The sequence below is a fragment of the Triticum urartu genome, chromosome 2 (genome assembly GCF_003073215.2).
Source record: "Triticum urartu cultivar G1812 chromosome 2, Tu2.1, whole genome shotgun sequence".
NCBI lineage: Eukaryota > Viridiplantae > Streptophyta > Magnoliopsida > Poales > Poaceae > Triticum > Triticum urartu.
In genome coordinates, this window is record NC_053023.1 from 731,360,702 (window position 1) to 731,367,364 (window position 6,663).

Genomic DNA, 6,663 nt, shown 5'->3' on the forward strand with positions numbered 1-6,663 from the left:
CAAATTTAGGGGGAGCTCTTGCTTATCACATACTTCTCAAAGCGACGATGTTTTTCAATCTTATTTATCATTTGTTGAAGCTTTGATCTATATGTTGTCATCAATTACCAAAAAGGGGGAGATTGAAAGTGCAACTATCCCTGGGTGGTTTTGGTAATTCTAAACAACATATAGCTCATTGAGCTAATGCTATTCCAAGATAAATATTTCAGGAAAGCTCAATGTTTGGCATGGCATGGATTAGAAAGTGGACCCTTCAAAATGCTAAGGACAAAGGATTGACTCAAGCTCAAAGTACAAGACTCTACATTTTCTATTTTAGTGATCCAAGATCACATTGAGTCTATAGGAAAAGCCAATACTATTAAGAAGGGATGAGGTGTTGCTTAATGAGGATCTTTCTCAAAATGATTAGTGATATGCTCCAAAACCCTCCACTACTTTCTCATATCTACATATGTCCTAAACCAAAAAGTCCAACTCGGCTCCACCGATTCTTTCCGTCTGGAGCCACCGAGTTTAGTTGACATAGCCACTGCCAGAAACCCTAATCAATTCGGTCTTACCGATAGGGATCTCGATCTCACCGAGATGGGATTGCAAACTCTCTGTTTCCCTTCGTAACGTTTCGATCAAACCGAGATGAGCGATCGGTCCCACCGAGATTGCAATGCAAACTCTTTGTTTCCCCTTCGTAACATTTCGGTCCAACCGAGATGAGCGAATCGGTCCCACCGAGTTTGCCTGACCAACTCTCTATTTGGCTATTACCAAAATAGGTCTCACCGAGTTTGTGTAATCGGTCTCACCGAGATTACGTTATGCCCTAACCCTAATGACATCGGTCCCACCGAGTTGACATGTTGGTCCCACCGAGAATCCTAACGTTCATATTTTGAACTAAATCGGTTCGACCGAGTTTAATGATTCGGTCCCACTGAGTTTGGTGATTTGTGTGTAATGGTTAGATTTTGTGTGGAGGCTATATATACCCCTCCACCCACTCTTCATTCGTGGAGAGAGACATCAGAACATGCCTACACTTCCAATACATATTTTCTGAGAGAGAACCACCTACACTTGTGTTGAGGTCAAGATATTCCATTCCAACCACATAAATCTTGATCTCTAGCCTTCCCCAAGTTGCTTTCCACTCAAATCTTCTTTCTACCAAATCCAATCCTATGAGAGAGAGTTGAGTGTTGGGGAGACTAGAACCACCAACAATTTGTCAATTTGCCCCCCTCCCTCGCGTCGCCCTCCCCACGGGCGACTCGGGAGGCGACGCAGCCCTCGAGCGCTCCCTCCCCTCCTCCTACCCCTCCCCCTGCCGCCGCCGGTGCTCCCCGCCGGGCAAAGCCCTGGTGGATCCGGCGGCGGTGGGACTTCGCTCCCAGGCGGCCTCCCCCCTCGAGCGTGGGGCTCGGCGAGGCTGACGGAGCTGCGCTTCTCCGAACCTAGGGTTTCGCGTTGGTGGCCCCAGATCCAGAGGGTCGGGCCTCTGGACTGGTGTGGCGAGCAAGCGGGCGGCGTGGCGCGACCCTTTGGGGGCGCGGCTGCGGCTGCTTGGCTGTGCCCCGGCGGAGGGTGCGGGCCGGCGCGGCAGCGGCCATGGTCGGCGGCGGCAAGGTGCAGGTGGCTGGTCTCCGCGACGGCGCCACTAGCCCTGCTCGACGCGTCCCCTGCGATGGCTGGCCTTGTCTGGCAGCCATCCGGCAGCTGCTGCACTGCGATGGCTGGTGCTTCCCTACATCGACAGTGACAATACGTGGTTTCCCTCTCGGTGCTGGTGGTCCTCTCTGGCGATCTGCTTCCCCATCTCCTGTTTGCTCTGCTTCAGTGGTTTTGGGGTTCTGGTCTTGGGCCGGGCGAAATCCCTGCGCGGCGATGGCCTGCGCTGACAACGGCGACACCTGAGGGTGCCGTTACCTCCATGGAGGCGCTGTCATGGCCCGGACTGGACCCTCTCCTCGGGCACCGGGGGAAACCCTTGGTCCAGTTCACTGGACAAGGCAGCGGCAGCGTCTCAGCGCCGTTCCTTTCTTGAAAGCGCTGCTTGGGTCGCACTTGGAGTCCCCTATGCGGTAGCTGGAGATGGTGGCCTCCCCGGTCTTTCCGGCAAGGTTTGCTGGTAATGCGATGCTGTGATGAGGGCTGCAACATGGAGCGTGGGCGTCCGGGGCGCAATGTACGCCGGCGCCAGCACGTCCAAGACGATGGCTTCGCTAGTTTTGGGTGGGTCCTGCCATCCACCTGCCATCTCCTAGGCACATATGGATGGAAGGTACGTTGGCCCGGTCAGCCCTGGAGATGCAGTCTTCTTCGGAGGCGCCTGGCAATGACTGTGACGCGGCCTTGAGGCTCTATGTCTAGCTACCTTGCCATTCATGGTTGGAGGCTGGACAAGGCAAGACCTTTCGTCGTTGTGGTCTATAGTTGGTTGCACCTCCTCACCTGCTTGTCTGGTGAGGACGATGGTGTGTGTGAGTGTGTCCCTCCTCCTGGGAGGTTGTACCTGTACTGCTGTTCTCTTCCTGTTCAATGAAATGAAACGCAAACTCTTTTGCGTTTTCTCGAAAAAAAAGTGTTGGGGAGACTATCATTTGAAGCACAAGAGCAAGGAGTTCATCATCAACACACCATTTGTTACTTCTTGGAGAGTGGTGTCTCCTAGATTGGCTAGGTGTCACTTGGGAGCCTCCAACAAGATTGTGGAGTTGAACCAAGGAGTTTGTAAGGGCAAGGAGATCGCCTACTTCGTGAAGATCTACCCTAGTGAGGCAAGCCCTTCGTGGGCGACGGCCATGGTGGGATAGACAAGGTTGCTACTTCGTGGACCCTTCGTGGGTGGAGCCCTCCGTGGACTCGCGCAACCGTTACCCTTCATGGGTTGAAGTCTCCATCAACGTGGATGTACGATAGCACCACCTATCGGAACCACGGATAAAAAAATCTCCGTGTCAACATTGTGTTTGCTCCCTCAAACTCATCCCTTTACCTTCATATGCAATTGTTTTACATTCCGCCGCTATACTCTTAGTATTGCATGTGTAGGTTGATTGCTTGACTTGTGCTAAGTTGCTAAAATCTGCCAAGAACTAAAATTGGGAAAAGGATAGATTTTTATTTGGTCAAGTAGTCTAATCACCCCCCCCCCTCTAGACATACTTCCGATCCTACAAGTGGTATCAGAGCTTTGGTCTCCATTTGCTTTGATTTCCATAGCTTTTGGTGGTCATAACCTTGGTTTCACAACCTAGGAGAGTATGGCGTCTAGTGAGGGAAATTACCACCGTAGAGGTCCTTACTTTGATGGCACTAATTTTGCTAGTTGGAAGCATAAGATGAAAATGCATATTCTTGGACATAACCCCGCTGTTTGGGCTATTGTGTGTATTGGCTTGCAAGGTGAATTCTTTGTTGGGAGAGAACCGAACCATGAAGCTACCGCGGAAGAGTTGAAGATGCTTCAATACAATGCTCAAGCTTGTGATATTCTCTTCAACGGATTGTGCCCCGAAGAATTCAACAAAATGGGCCGTCTTGATAATGCAAAGGAAATTTGGGATACTTTGATTGATATGCATGAAGGTACCGACTCCGTCAAGGAATCCAAATTGGATGTGCTTCAAAGTCAACTTGACAAGTTCAAAATGAAGGATGGTGAATGTGTCGCCCCCCTTTCCTACTTCCACAAGGAGAAGGGGGGAAGGGGAAGAGAAGTAAAGGGGGGCCAGCCCCCCTAGCCACACCTTGGCCTGCCTCCTCTCTTCCACCACTAGGCCCATGAAGGCCCAATAACCCCCCGGGGGGTTCCGGTAACCCCCGGTACTCCGAAAAATCCCCGATACACTTCAGAACCATTCCGGTGTCCGAATATAACCTTCCAATATATCAATCTTTATGTCTCGACCATTGAGACTCCTCGTCATGTCTGTGATCTCATCTGGGACTCCGAGCAACCTTCGGTTCATCAAAACACATAAACTCATAATACGAATCCATGGAGAAAGGTGGATGAAGGGAGGCTCCATCTTCAAACTTCACCGAGCTGCAAGAGCAATTCTTTCCTGGTGCGTATCAGCTGGGGATTCAAGGGCAAGCTACGGCGCCCATCGACGAGCATTGATGTTCGACTGCCAGCTTCATCTACCCATGCTTCTTATGGTCGAATGGCGGCCATCACATGAAGCTCCAGCGACTTCAACGCCAGCTCCTCTTATTCCTCCCGGTTTGATGCCAAAAGGGAGGCCATGCAGTGTTCGTTAGGCGTCTACATCTTGTTCCACTGGCGACGAGCTGGCAAGGATGCTGCAGTGAGACCTCCACTCAAGTGGTTCGTCCGCGGTGGTGGTAGTCTTGGTTCTTGGCGATGGCTGTTAGGAAGGACCAAATTGCCATTATCTATACTCCTATATAGTGTAGGAATAAGTTTGAATGCTAGCCGTTGATACTGCTGCATCCAATGGTAGATACATGGGCAAACCCTTGCATTTTAAGCCGTAGATATACTGAGTCGAACGATGCACATTCTCTTGGAGTTCAGCTCTAGAGTCTTCGATCGCACCCACGTGCCCAAACAGTCTCTGGCCTTTGGTTCTCTGAGTTGTCTGTTTCTGGCGACCCAACCCTAGGCTTCCTGGTTCTCCCTCTCTTCTCTTTGACCGGGAGTCAGGTAACATCTTTGCAGATCCATTCTACCTGGTCCTAAGCCATCCCTCTATCCATACTGAACTTAAAATCCATTGATCCGCCTGCAAAAACAAGAACCCGAGTCAACTCGGTCTATGTGAAATTAGAAGGGATATTTAATTTAATTGAAAAAAGTAAACTCCAGACTTTGGAAACAAATGCTAGAGTAACTGTTATGATTCAGCATCAAATGAACATGCAAACTGCAGTAGGAAAGAAAAGCAGTGAGAAAATTTTGCACCATGATGGCCTAAAGAATAAAGCACCTTCCAATTTCCTTCTTTGCTGCTCCAGCGAAAACTTCGAACCCCTCGGCACGCTCACCACTTCTCCCATGTCCTCAGGAACAAACGTAACTACTCACATATCATATTCATGTTCATAATCAGAGGGGTATTAATATGCATAATGGATCTGAACATATGATCTTCCACCAAATAAGCCAACTAGCATCAAATACAAGGAGTAATCAACACTACTAGCAACCCACAGGTACCAATCTGAGGCTTTGGGACAAAGATTGGATACAAGAGATGAACTACGGTTTTCGAGGAGATGGTGCTAGTGAAGATGTTGATGGAGATTGAGCCCCTCCCGATGAGAGGATCGTTGGTGATGACGATGGCGATGATTTCCCCCTCCCGGAGGGAAGTTTCCCCGGCAGAACAGCTCTGCCGGAGCCCTAGATTGGTTCCGCCAAGGTTCCGCCTCGTGGCGGCGGAGTTTCTTCCCGAAAGCTTGCCTATGATTTTTTCTCGGGCGAAAGATTTCATATAGCAGAAGATGGTCACCGGAGGCCTGCCAGGGGGCCCACGAGGCAGGGGGCGTGCCCAGGGGGTAGGGCGCGCCCCCACCCTCGTTGCCAGGGTGTGGGCCCCCTCTAGTATTTTCTTCGCTCAGTATTTTTTATTAATTCCAAAATTGACTTCCGTGAAGTTTCAGGATTTTTGGAGCTGTGCAGAATAGGTCTCTAATATTTGCTCCTTTTCCAGCCAAGAATTCCCGGTACCGGCATTCTCCCTCTTCATGTAAACCTTGTAAAATAAGAGAGAATAGGCATAAGTATTGTGACATAACGTGTAATAACAGCCCATAATGCAATAAATATTGATATAAAATCATGATGCAAAGTGGACGTATCAACTCCCCCAAGCTTAGACCTCGCTTGTCCTCAAGCGGAAGCCGATAACGATAAATATGTCCACATGTTTAGAGATAGAGGTGTCGATAAAACAAAATACAGACATGAGGGCATCATGATCATTCTTATAACAGCAACATATATATATTCTGTCATATGATTTCTTATGCTTAAGGAATAATCTGTTCACAATGTAAAGTATGAATCAGAAACTTCATTGAGAACCAACAAACTATAATCTCAATCATTGAAGCAATTGCAATTTATCATAACATCGGAAAGAGTCAATATAAGAGCTTTTCAGCAAGTCCACATACTCAACTATCATTTAGTCTTTCACAATTGCTAACGCTCACTCAATACTTATGGGTATGGAGTTTTAATCGGACACAGAGAAAGATAGGGGCTTATAGTGTTGCCTCCCAACCTTTTACCTGAAGGGTAATGTCAACAATAATAATTCATGTCAACTTACATCCAATTGGATATATTTATCAGGATCTTTCCAACACAATGTGCTTGCCAAAGGACAAAATGTAAAAAGGAAAGGTGAAGATCACCATGACTCTTGCATAAGGAATAAGAAAAAAGTAAAAGATAGGCCCTTCGCAGAGGGAAGCAGAGGTTGTCATGCGCTTTCATGGTTGGATGCACGAAATCTTAATGCAAAAGAACGTCACTTTATATTGCCACTTGTGATATGGACCTTTATTATGCAGTCTGTCGCTTTTATTTCTCCCACATCACAAGATCGTATAAAGCTTATTTTATCCACAATAATAAATCATACATATTTAGAGAGCAATTTTTATTGCATGCACCGATGATAA

The 6,663-nt window shown here is 48.2% G+C and overlaps 1 pseudogene; it reads right to left on the reverse strand.

Annotated features, from left to right (window-relative positions):
- Window positions 1-256: 256 nt before the first annotated feature.
- Window positions 257-1,935, reverse strand: LOC125538322 (annotated as a pseudogene).
- Between the last annotated feature and the right edge of the window lie 4,728 nt (window positions 1,936-6,663).